Here is a 13,628-nt window from a genome sequence, read left to right on the forward strand (position 1 = left end):
AGTGCCCCCTCCTAGGAGGTAGTGCCCCCTTATAAGTAGTGCCCCCTCCTAGGAGGTAGTGCCCCCTTATAAGTAGTGCCCCCTCCTAGGAGGTAGTGTCCCCTTATAAGTAGTGCCCCCTCCTAGGAGGTAGTGTCCCCTTATAAGAAGTAGTGCCCCCTCCTAGGAGCTAGTGCCCCTTTATAAGTAGTGCCCTCTCCTAGGATGTAGTGCCCCCTCATAAGAAGTAGTGCCCCCTCCTAGGAGGTAGTGTCCCCTTATAAGAAGTAGTGCCCCCTCCTAGGAGGTAGTGCCCCTTTATAAGTAGTGCCCTTTCCTAGGATGTAGTGTCCCCTTATAAGTAGTGCCCTCTCCTAGGAGGTAGTGTCCCCTTATAAGTAGTGCCCTCTCTTAGGAGGTAGTGTCCCCTTATAAGAAGTAGTGCCCCCTCCTAGGAGGTAGTGCCCCTTTATAAGTAGTGCCCTCTCCTAGGAGGTAGTGTCCCCTTATAAGAAGTAGTGTCCCCTCCTAGGAGGTAGTGCCCCTTTATAAGTAGTGCCCTCTCCTAGGATGTAGTGCCCCCTCATAAGAAGTAGTGTCCCCTCCTAGGAGGTAGTGTCCCCTTATAAGAAGTAGTGTCCCCTTATAAGAAGTAGTGCCCCCTCCTAGGAGGTAGTGTCCCCTTATAAGAAGTAGTGCCCCCTCCTAGGTGGTAGTGTCCCCTTATAAGAAGTAGTGCCCCCTCCTAGGAGGTAGTGTCCCCTTATAAGAAGTAGTGCCCCCTCCTAGGAGGTAGTGTCCCCTTATAAGAAGTAGTGCCCCCTCCTAGGTGGTAGTGTCCCCTTATAAGAAGTAGTGCCCCCTCCTAGGTGGTGGTGCCCGCTCCTAGGAGGTAGTGCCCCCTTATAAGAAGTAGTGCCCCCCCAGGAGTTAGTGCCCCCTTATAAGAAGTAGTGTCCCCTCCTAGGAGGTAGTGTCCCCTTATAAGAAGTAGTGCCCCCTCCTAGGTGGTAGTGTCCCCTTATAAGAAGTAGTGCCCCCTCCTAGGTGGTGGTGCCCGCTCCTAGGAGGTAGTGCCCCCTTATAAGAAGTAGTGCCCCCCCAGGAGTTAGTGCCCCCTTATAAGAAGTAGTGTCCCCTCCTAGGAGGTAGTGCCCCCTTATAAGAAGTAGTGCCGCCTCCTAGGGGGTAGTGTCCCCTTATAAGAAGTAGTGCCCACTTATAAGAAGTAGTGCCGCCTCCTAGGGGGTAGTGTCCCCTTATAAGAAGTAGTGTCCCCTCCTAGGAGGTAGTTCCCCACTTATAAGAGGTAGTGCCCCCTCCTAGGCGGTAGTGCCCCCTTATAAGAAGTAGTGCCCCCTCCTAGGAGGTACTGTCCCCTTATAAGTAGTGTCCTCTCCTAGGAGGTACTGTCCCCTTATAAGTAGTGTCCTCTCCTAGGAGGTAGTGTCCCCTTATAACAAGTAGTGTCTTCTCTTAGGAGGTAGTGTCCCCATATAAGAAGTAGTGTCCTCTCCTAGGAGGTAGTGCCCCCTTATAAGAAGTATTGTCCCCTCCTAGGAGGTAGTGTCCCTTTATAAGAAGTATTGTCCCCTCCTAGGAGGTAGTGCCCCCTTATAACAAGTAGTGCCCCCTCCTAGGAGGTAGTGCCCCCTTATAAGAAGTATTGTCCTCTCCTAGGAGGTAGTGCCCCCTTATAAGAAGTAGTGCCCCCTCCTAGGAGGTAGTGCCCCCTTATAACAAGTAGTGCCCCCTCCTAGGAGGTAGTGCCCCCTTATAAGAAGTATTGTCCTCTCCTAGGAGGTAGTGCCCCCTTATAAGAAGTAGTGCCCCCTCCTAGGAGGTAGTGCCCCCTTATAACAAGTAGTGTCCCCTCCTAGGAGGTAGTGCCCCCTTATAACAAGTAGTGTCCCCTCCTAGGAGGTAGTGTCCCTTATAAGAAGTAGTGCCCCCTCCTAGGAGGTAGTGTCCCATTATAACAAGTAGTGCCCCTTATAACAAGTAGTGCCCCTTATAACAAGTAGTGTCCCCTTATAACAAGTAGTGCCCCTTATAAGAATTCTGTTGTCTTTTTAGGCTGCAGACTTACAGAATGACAGGGTGGGGATCTTATAATCCTTGTTTTGCCATTGATTGTAACTGTATCCACTTCTTGACCAATGAAGGTGGTGCTTCTCAGGGATCTGGGGTAATAGGCCATAACTTCAGTGCACCTGTGGGACCCCCTACACAGTGTCCAGTTTGCTGACGGCTGCACAATAAACATCATACAGCAAATTTCATTCTAAAACCCTTTAAGGTGCTCCCAGCAGATCTCCACTAGATGGTGCTGTGACCCTGCCGGGAGTCTAAGTAATGGATCCATTCTAGCTGTATAACAGATGTTTCCCTGTATGATCAGACTCTAATGATCGCTGTCATGTCACTCTGCCATTGCATTGATGGGACAGTGAGGACCGTCTGCTGGGGCCGCCGAGGTGAATGCAGTCCATTATGGGTGACCATTGGGGAGGGAAGTCCTGTTGTGGTGGGCACCCTATTTCTGGTGGACCAATAAATATCTGCAGTGGGATTTGTTATCGGAGTCTGTGGATGTCCCTGTTATGGGGGGGGGGTCTGTGGATGTCACTGTTATGGGGGCACTGTGGATGTCCCTGTTATGGGGGCTCTGTGGATGTCGCTGTTATGGGGGCTCTGTGGATGTCACTGTTATGGGGGGGTCTGTGGATGTCACTGTTATGGGGGGGTCTGTGGATGTCACTGCTATGGGGGCACTGGGGATGTCACTGTTATCTGGCACTGTGGATGTCACTGATATGGGGGCTCTGTGGATGTCACTGTTATCTGGCACTGTGGAGGTCACTGTTATGGGGGCACTGTGGATGTCCCTGTTATGGGGGCTCTGTGGATGTCACTGTTATGGGGGCTCTGTGGATGTCACTGTTATGGGGGGGTCTGTGGATGTCACTGTTATGGGGGGGTCTGTGGATGTCACTGCTATGGGGGCTCTGTGGAAGTCACTGTTATCTGGCACTGTGGAGGTCACTGTTATGGGGGCACTGTGGGTGTCACTGTTATGGGGGCACTGTGGCTGATACGGTTATGGGGGTCTGTGCATGTCACTGCTATGGGGGCACTGGGAATGTCACTGTTACTTTGCCCCTCTGCCATTTTGTCTCGCACCCCCTCCTAATAGTCTGTAAGCTGATGCATGCGAGCAGGGACCTCACTCCTCATGTATGGATAATTATATGTATCTCTCTGAAATGTCTATTTTTTGTCTATGTATGTACCTCCAGAATTGTAAAGTGCTGCGGAATCTGTTGGCACTATATAAATAAAAATTATTATTATTATTATTATTATTATGGGGGCTCTGTGGATGTCACTGTTGTTGGGCACCTGGATGTCACTGTTATGGGGGTCTGTAGCTGTCACTGCAATAGAGCACTATGGCTGTCACTGTTATGGGGGCACTATGGCTGTTACTGTTATGGGGGCACTATGGCTGTCACTGTTATGGGGGCACTATGGCTGTCACTGTTATGGGGCACTATGGCTGTCACTGTTATGGGGCTCTGTGTAGATATCACTCCTTGGGGGGTCTGTGACTGTCACTGATGTGGAGGCACTGTTGCTATTACTTGCTTTAGCTGTCACTGTTATTTGGTGCTGTGGCTGTGACTATTGTTGGGCACTTGGACGTCATTGATATGTGTTGGTGCAGTTACACACTCTGACCAGAAGGTGGCAACCTATACTAATTTATATGTAATTCAGCCACCACCAGATGCTGCAATGTGCAGTTGTAGCTTTCCCACCTAACCCTGTGTATGAGGTGGCCCAAAGACTACTCTCTTAGAGGCTGATATCTGTGAAAACGTAATAATATCTATAACTGAGTCCATCCACTCTATGGCTTGTAGGAACTGTGAACCATTAGTTCAGTGGGGTCACCATTCCTGTGTTAGTTACTGACATTAAGAGCGGTGTTCCTGGATGTTGTCCTGCTGGAGGAGGAGATGCCAGATGGGAAGGACCATCACGTGATCTGGGTTTTTGGCACCTGGGGACAGTGTTTTCGTATTTAGCACAAAGAGAACTGCTGCAAAACTGGGCAAAAGTCTGGACCTGTAAGCCTGTAGTTAGTCAGTAGTGTGAGAGTCCACTTGGAGTCAGTCAATATTCTGTCAGTCCTGGGGACTGTGTGACAGGCACTGCTGGGCAGCAATACTGAACAATAAGTAAGGAGTCACAGCACTGGAGTAGCAGAACGACAATAGACACTGTGCTGCTGTGCCCGAGAAAAAAAACGTGTCGAGATTTGGGCCTCACTGGAGGCTGATGGGGTCGTGTAAAGTTTAGCCTATGGGAAGCCAATGCCCAACTAGATCTACAGCACATCAGTCAATGCCTGGGATAGCAGGGCTCTCCTGGGTTTCTTAATAACAGAGAAAAAAAACGGGGACCGGGGCTGGCTGATTATAGTGGTGGCAACCCAATCAGCGACCATAAACTCATTTAAAAAGTGTCACTGTTTGTATGTATAGCTTACGTTCAAGCTACGTGTGCACAACAGGATGAGTACAGTTTGTACTGTAAATAGAGGTATTCCAGGGGGTCACAGTGCACCCCCTACCCCTCCACCAAATATATTAACATTAGTATTATACACGGTAAGTCAGGGGCTGTTACAAATTTTTCCAGAATATAGGGCCAAATAGCGGCCCTGTATGCGGACCTGAAAAATCCCTGAACGTGTGAATGAGGCCTACGTTTTCTAATGACTTTTCAGTTTTGTTTTCGGGCCATAAAATCTTTAATCATTCATGCGTTTTATTGCTTCTTAGTAAAAGTTAAAGATGTGTAAATATAGCTGACTATAAAAATTCTTATTATAACCCCACGCCTTCCTCGCGCCTGGAATGTGTTCACCGGCTCCAGGTTCGGCCCCAGTTGACAGGAAGAACATTGTCCTCGAGTGGAAAATTCTGGATCCCTGAAGCCTAATGAATATTTTCATAGCCAGGTAGCTTAAAGCAACGCTCACCCTGTCACCTCTATCAGTAAGGGAGGGAGCTGGGTGAGGACTGGTGCAGTACCCGCCGAGGTGAGGGACTGCCTGTGGGGCTCCATCTATACAGACAGGCATCAACGTATTGCAACAAAACCTAGTAATGGTGCCTCGTCATGAGCTACAAAGTATGAAGACTGCTAAGTTACCATGCCCCTTAGAGGACTTACCGCCCTATTATCGTTATATTGTTCCAATTTAAGCGATAATCTTTATGTGTGTATGCAGGCAACGATTAACGACTAACGAGAAGTCGCCCATATGTTAGTGATCGCATCTTTTGAGATGACCCTAAAATCATTGTTAATTGTTCGCTAATCTTTCGGTGTATGTACATCCATCATTTGCGAGGTGTAAATCGAGGGTAGGACAGCCGCAATAACGATCATAACTGACGACTATTGTTCTGTGTATTTTGGTTAACGATTTCAAGTAATTTACAAAAATGCTAATTTGCAATCGTTTATCATCAATCGGAGGAAATAAAAAATCGCTTCCTCTAATTGGACACTAAATCTAACGTCGGCCCAGCATGCCCATGGCGGCAAGGCATTTTGCCTTTGTGACATTGTGATGTAGTAGTCAGGTTGGTGCAGGGAGAAGATGGACCAACAGCAGAGAAAAAACTGAAGGAGTTAAGAGGAAGAAGTAGAGAAGATGGGCAGTACTGCTGCTGCCACAGCATTGGCCCCAGTTGACTGTCAATCAAGCTGGGTCAGGGATCGTAGGGGGAGTGAGGAGTTCCAGCAATTTAGAGGTTTGGAAATGCCTGAAGCACAGACAGATATATGAAAGGTACCATGAGTCTCCTCGACCTAACAGCGTCAGCAGTTTGGAACAGCAGCTGGCAAATTGACTTTTAGGTAAGTATAGTGTAGTATACCAGAGCATGGTTCCTGTGGCTGGGCTGAGGATGGCACCTGTAAACAAGTGTTTTATTGTCTAAACTGTTATTTGTATTTCTCTGTGTACCAGTAACTGGCAGGCAGAGATGGGTTACATGCTTACACTGCACACTACACAACAGCGACATCTACTGACCTTAGTGGGAACTGCTCTAGGTAGTGTGGTAAGCTTAGGAAGTTGCTAGAAGGGGGTGTGGTTATGCAGATAGGCCCCCTATATAAGGCTAGCTGTTGCAGTGTTTAGCTGAGACAAGTTGAGACAAGTGAGACAAGCTGAGACAGGAGACAAGTGAGACAAGTTGAGACAAGCTGAGACAAGAGACAAGAGACAGGAGACAAGTGACCAGCTGTAGAGGGGATAACATCACCTCAGGAGATCACCACAGAGAGAGAAGCTGCTGAGGGGAACAAGGAGAAAGATCTTACACAGAGCAGCAAGAGAACAGACAGCTGGAGGTGAGAGAAAGAGAGACCTTGAGAGACAGTTTGTCAGGTGCCCCCTCAGGAAAGGGCCAGCACATATACAGTCAGTGGGAATCCTAAAGACAGACACCCAGTGGAGAGACTTGGCTGTAGGAGGGAGCCGAGTTAACTTAGCCTCGGCACCCATCTTCCTGACATTCGGGGGGTAGGATTGACTAGGACCCCTGGATCCTCTGGGAACCGAAAGTTGTGGCCTAAGGCCCGGCCCAGTAACTTTGCAGGAAGCTCCCTGGCAGACAGGGAGGGGAGAAGCAGACTCAAGCACCATTGGGAGAAGTCCACAGGATCACAGTGCTCACCAGCGTCCCACACGTACTGGCAGACCAGGACCTAAGGCAGGTCGTCTCTCTTCACACCACCAGGCTCTCACAAGCACAGTAGCTCAGTCAAAGCCGCCAGTAGTCACTGCTGTGTACCAAAGGACTGTATAACACCTGCAAGTCTTACAGTAAAGGAGTTGTTGTTACACTGCCTCCCTCCTTGTCTCCCTGTTGTCTGGTCCACCTGCACCACACCACCATCAAGGGCCATATTACCAGGCAGCAGTATTTTGGGGTTGGCCCCGGGGGAACTACAGGTCCACACCACCGACCACCTTACACACGGGTGCAGCCCCCCTACAGAAACCGCTGCAGCAGCCACAGAAGAGAGAGAGATTCCCGGGAAGCGCCAGAGAGTCCCCCTGTACCTGCAGAAGCCCTCGTGCCCACCTGTGACCGTGACAAAGTTCCAGCCATCCTGCAGGTATAGCACACTCTCCCCCTGCAGCCCTCAGTGCATCCCCTCACAGAGGAGCTCAGCGCCACGCTACCAGGAGAGACTACCAACTCCATCATCCTCTCCTCACTCCCCTCACTCTCTTCCCGTTACCCCGGCTCGCTGCATAGTGTCTCTTTTGGCGTCACGAACAGGATAGGCTGTGTGCCTGTCACAAAGTACCAACACCTCAGCTGTGAGAAAACTGCCCTCAAGTGTGTGCTAACCGCAAAAGAGGGGGAACACTGTACCCACAGAGACTTTAACTGTATGCTGCTTGTGAGAAAAGACTGCTAAAGTGTTTCTGCTACTGTTTTACTGAACTGTTTCGCCTGAGAGAAACTTTGCTTAAAAGAGGGGGAAGATGGAACCCATATCCCTGTGTGTGGATTTACAGATGTACAGCATGGACTTTGCTTTATTGAAAGAGACTTTACAAGCCACCATGTTTGTTTCACTGTGCCACATTTACTGTGCTCTCAGAGACTTTGCCACTATCCTAAAGAAGAAGGATTTGTTTGCTGCGTCACAGTCGCAGCGCACCGCCCCTCAAGGGGTTAACTACAGCTCCGCTGAAGCGCGGGAAAGAGTAAGTCCCGCCTCACCTCAGAGCAGCTACGCAGCACCACAACAGCAACGGTCGCCCGCCAAGTCTCCTAGAGGTCTGCACAGACAGCGCTTCCGGAGTCCACTGTGTGCCGCCATCTTGGGTGAGTCCCAGCCTCATAGGAAAAAGAGCGCCTCCGTCCCACACAGGAAGTGGGCGGAGCCTGGACCGCCCGGAAGAGGAGGGGGTTCAGTATCGAGCAGCATGGCGAGCAAGCAGCAACCCGAGACCAGAGTTCCCGCATCCGCCATGTCCGCCAACCCGGACGGCATGCCTGAGCCGCAGCCTGCCCCTCACTCTTCGGAGCAGGTCTGCATTAGTATGCCTCCGGACGCAGCGCTCGAGACAGCCGACCCAGAAGAGGCAGGGGCGCTAGAGGCTCCACCGCGCCAAGTTCCTGTCATACCCTGGGAGGAAGGGGCAGCGATACAACCCCATTTGATGGACGGTCGGCCACCGAGCCCGGAGGAATCCGTGATCCCCAAATGGTGTTTTGGGGACGAAGACTGCCTGCAGCAGATCCTCACACAGATCCGGGAAGTCAACACAGTCCAGGGGACCCAGCCCCGACAGCGGCCAAGCACCGACACCGACCAAAAGTATCGGCAGTTTTACCAGGAGAGGATGGACCGAGAGCGGGAGATCCGCCAGAGGCTGAAGGAGCCCACTGAGAAGGACGCACGCCCCTTACGGCTGCAAGGGACTGTCCGTGAGTTCAGCCGGGATCGGGGGTATGGGTTTATTGAGGACAACCACGGGCCCAAGTGGTATTTTGTAAACCGGGCTTCGGTGAAACGCCCTGACCTGCCGGAACACTTACACTCCCTTTTCCCAGGAGAACAGGTGGAGTTTACCCCCATGCTGGGACCCCGAGGGTGGTGGGCAGCGGGTGTCACCAGGGTACCGCCCCCACCTTATAGCGGCCTAGATGAGGACTGGTCAGAAGACCCCCACAGACCCTCCGTAGCCCTCCGTGAGACCCCAGAGGGCCTACGTCTGTTGCCGTTACCGCCCCCAGACTCTGCTGAGAGTGCTCCCAGCTCCAAAATGGCTGAACCAGCGCCTTCTCCCCCTTCAGCCCCAGCAATAGCTGCAGAAGCGGCTCCGCCTGATCCGGTCCCCACTGTCACAGCTCCAGCGGTACCCACCGTCACCATAGAGGTACCACCCGCAACTACAGAGGCCACCCTGGTGGTTGCAAAGCCTGTGTCCACGGCAACCTGGTCCACAAGCCTTCCGGGTGTCCGGGACATCGCCACCACCACCATTGTGGAGGCGAATGCCATCTGGCATATGCACTTAGCGCCAGGGGTGAAGGTGCTCAGTGGTCCTAGCACATCCACAGGAGAGGAGAAAGCAGTGCCTGCAGGGGTCTCGGCCGAGTCCTCCACCCACACACCATCTGGGGTAGCAGCAGCACAGCTACCAGCGTTTCCGCCACTCCCACCAGGTGAAGAGCGACCACCCTTATCCAGCGCTAAGGGCAGAGCCGCCATCCTGGCTCTCTACAAGTTGCAGCAGCGCTGAGTTCGTCTGAGGTACTGTTTACCCACTGTTGGCAGGAATGCCTTAGTTACCTCAGAGACTGCAAAAAGTTAAGTTTATTGCAACGTTTAAGATATGTGCCTGGCATCTGCCATGATCCAAAGTATACTTTTATAAAGTTTTATGTGTGCTGCAACGTTTTCTTTTCTAAGTAAAAGTGCCTGGTCTTAGGACCATGAAAGTATTGCATTTAAAGTGCTCTTGTTTTGGGGGGTTATGTTTTTGTTGGGGTTTAGTGTGTTAAAAAGACACATATATGCCATGGACTGCCCATGCCAGTGTTTCACTTTAACTCAGAGACTCTAATGGACGCTACCCAGGTCATGTGCCAAAGAGTTTGTTTGCACTACTACACTGTAATTGCAGCCATGTGTATTGTTTATTCAAAAGGAGCACTCTAATATGGACGCTGTGCTAAGTGCCAATAGAGAGACTTTAAGAGTTCCCTGTTGGGCAGGAGCCCACTATGTTTACAAAGTTGTTTGCACTATATTTGCCTATGTGCCTAACTAAACTTTTACACTTTTATACAGGTATGGTGCCTTTTATTTGTGTTTCCAGCTTTCATCCTCGCCCCAGCCCGTCGCCGAGGCCGGCTTATTTTTAGAGGGGGAATTATGTAGTATACCAGAGCATGGTTCCTGTGGCTGGGCTGAGGATGGCACCTGTAAACAAGTGTTTTATTGTCTAAACTGTTATTTGTATTTCTCTGTGTACCAGTAACTGGCAGGCAGAGATGGGTTACATGCTTACACTGCACACTACACAACAGCGACATCTACTGACCTTAGTGGGAACTGCTCTAGGTAGTGTGGTAAGCTTAGGAAGTTGCTAGAAGGGGGTGTGGTTATGCAGATAGGCCCCCTATATAAGGCTAGCTGTTGCAGTGTTTAGCTGAGACAAGTTGAGACAAGTGAGACAAGCTGAGACAGGAGACAAGTGAGACAAGTTGAGACAAGCTGAGACAAGAGACAAGAGACAGGAGACAAGTGACCAGCTGTAGAGGGGATAACATCACCTCAGGAGATCACCACAGAGAGAGAAGCTGCTGAGGGGAACAAGGAGAAAGATCTTACACAGAGCAGCAAGAGAACAGACAGCTGGAGGTGAGAGAAAGAGAGACCTTGAGAGACAGTTTGTCAGGTGCCCCCTCAGGAAAGGGCCAGCACATATACAGTCAGTGGGAATCCTAAAGACAGACACCCAGTGGAGAGACTTGGCTGTAGGAGGGAGCCGAGTTAACTTAGCCTCGGCACCCATCTTCCTGACATTCGGGGGGTAGGATTGACTAGGACCCCTGGATCCTCTGGGAACCGAAAGTTGTGGCCTAAGGCCCGGCCCAGTAACTTTGCAGGAAGCTCCCTGGCAGACAGGGAGGGGAGAAGCAGACTCAAGCACCATTGGGAGAAGTCCACAGGATCACAGTGCTCACCAGCGTCCCACACGTACTGGCAGACCAGGACCTAAGGCAGGTCGTCTCTCTTCACACCACCAGGCTCTCACAAGCACAGTAGCTCAGTCAAAGCCGCCAGTAGTCACTGCTGTGTACCAAAGGACTGTATAACACCTGCAAGTCTTACAGTAAAGGAGTTGTTGTTACACTGCCTCCCTCCTTGTCTCCCTGTTGTCTGGTCCACCTGCACCACACCACCATCAAGGGCCATATTACCAGGCAGCAGTATTTTGGGGTTGGCCCCGGGGGAACTACAGGTCCACACCACCGACCACCTTACACACGGGTGCAGCCCCCCTACAGAAACCGCTGCAGCAGCCACAGAAGAGAGAGAGATACCCGGGAAGCGCCAGAGAGTCCCCCTGTACCTGCAGAAGCCCTCGTGCCCACCTGTGACCGTGACAAAGTTCCAGCCATCCTGCAGGTATAGCACACTCTCCCCCTGCAGCCCTCAGTGCATCCCCTCACAGAGGAGCTCAGCGCCACGCTACCAGGAGAGACTACCAACTCCATCATCCTCTCCTCACTCCCCTCACTCTCTTCCCGTTACCCCGGCTCGCTGCAATAGCAGAGCACCATTATAACATGTAAATCTGTTACAGAGTTCACCATACACTAGTCATCTATCACTGACATGAAGCAGGCATAGACTTCCCCTTTAAAAGCTGGGATGGATGCACAAGATAAAGACATGTTGTTGTGATTACTGAGGGGACAGGATGTTTTGTCCCCCTTGTGCGGCTCCGCTCTCCCTGTTCTTTGCTTGATCATATGCAGATGGCAGTGCCAGGCTCCGAACACACCCTCACCCATACGGGGCACAGAGACAACAGGATGGACAACGATCCCACGTGAATTGAATGCACCTGGGGAGACGGTTTGTTTAGGGAATAAAAGCTTGAGTTCTGAGGGATGTGAAAAGCTCAGGGTGTGGTTGTCTGCTGTAGTCTGTGCGCTCTGAGGCACATCTTATTAGTGCAGGGTGCTGGGGACAGTCTGCGAGGCAGTACCGACATCTTTCCAAAATGGGGTCAGTCTGACCCTAAAGTTGTGAGATCACCTAAATGTTTATGCCCCACCTGTCCTCTTCTGCCAACACCAAGTGATCTACATTATTTGCTGTTCCTGTCCTCTTCTGCCAACACCAAGTGATCTACATTATATGCCCTTCCCGTCCTCTTCTGCCAACACCAAGTGATCTACATTATATGCCCCCTGTCCTTTTCTGCTGAAACCAAGTGATCTATGTTATATGCTTTTCCTGTCCTCTTCTGCCAACACCAAGTGATCTATATTATATGCCCCTTCTGTCCTCTTCTGCCAACACCAAGTGATCCACATTATATGTCCCTTCTGTCCTCTTCTACCAACAACAAGTGATCTACATTATATGATTCTCCTGTCCTCTTCTGCCAACACTAAGTGATCAACATTATATGCCCTTCCTGTCCTCTTCTGCCAACACCAAGTGATCCACATTATATGCCCTTCCCGTCCTCTTCTGCCAACACCAAGTGACCTACATTATAGGATTCTCTTTTCCTCTTCTGCTGACACCAAGTGACCTACATTATAGGATTCTCTTTTCCTCTTCTGCTGACACCAAGTGATCTACATTATATGCCTAGCCTGTCCTCTTCTGCCAACACCAAGTGATCTACATTATATGCCCTTCCCGTCCTCTTCTGCCAACACCAAGTGATCCACATTATATTATATGCCTAGCCTGTCCTCTTCTGCCAACACCAAGTGATCCACATTATATTGTATGCCTAGCCTGTCCTCTTCTGCCAACACCAAGTGATCCACATTATATGCCCTTCCCGTCCTCTTCTGCCAACACCAAGTGATCTACATTATATGCCCTTCCCGTCCTCTTCTGCCAACACCAAGTGATCCACATTATATGCCCTTCCCGTCCTCTTCTGCCAACACCAAGTGATCCACATTATATGCCCTTCCCGTCCTCTTCTGCCAACACCAAGTGATGTACTGGCGCATCCATCTTCCCATAAAGCTGGTCGTACGTTGTCAATAAGTATCTCTCCCGACCTACCTATACACGGCTGCACATTCACATGTTCCCTAGATAGTTTTGGCACCAGCTTATTCCGGCTTAGAGGAGGCTTCTGACATTCCGTGACAGATGATGTCAGCGGGTGGAAGGGTCAAACAAGCTGGATTTTTGCCATCGGACCCCTTTGTTCCCTGACGTCATCTGTCGGTGGAGAGTCGAGAGGCTCCGTATGCCTTAAACTGTTGGCCAAACCCACAGGTAAATGATGGATTCCACTAACTTTAGTATAAGGTGTACTGTCACCTCTGCACTCCTTGCGTCACAGGTAGTGTAAGGTAATGGGGGTGTATTGTGACCCGCTATTGGCCCTGGATGGATTTCTGATGAATGTTGGGATATGGTTGTGGACACTTGACCCATTCACTTCACGACACGGCAATCGACCAAACCGAAGCCAAGATTTTGCTGGCCTAATTATTTCTCCTTATTCTTGAAACAGGAGGGTCAGGATGACCAGGTCTCACATATATGTGTCCAGCACACCACTGCACCATTTATTTAAAAAAAAAAACTTTGTAAAAGTAATAAAATAAGACATATCTGGTATCACCGCCGTTGTATCAGACGCGTCATTTATAGCAATGAGGTAAAAACAATCTTCGGAATCTTCCCTTTTTCTTTTAGTCGTTGTCACCTCAGTGATTGATAATTTAGTGATAGTCCTGACTTTCCCGAGTCGCCCGGAAACCAGCGGCGATCATGGTACTTCATGTCAGACAAGGAAATTGAAGGGATTGTTCTTATATGTA

Source organism: Dendropsophus ebraccatus, chromosome 1 (genome assembly GCF_027789765.1).
Source record: "Dendropsophus ebraccatus isolate aDenEbr1 chromosome 1, aDenEbr1.pat, whole genome shotgun sequence".
Classification (NCBI taxonomy): domain Eukaryota; kingdom Metazoa; phylum Chordata; class Amphibia; order Anura; family Hylidae; genus Dendropsophus; species Dendropsophus ebraccatus.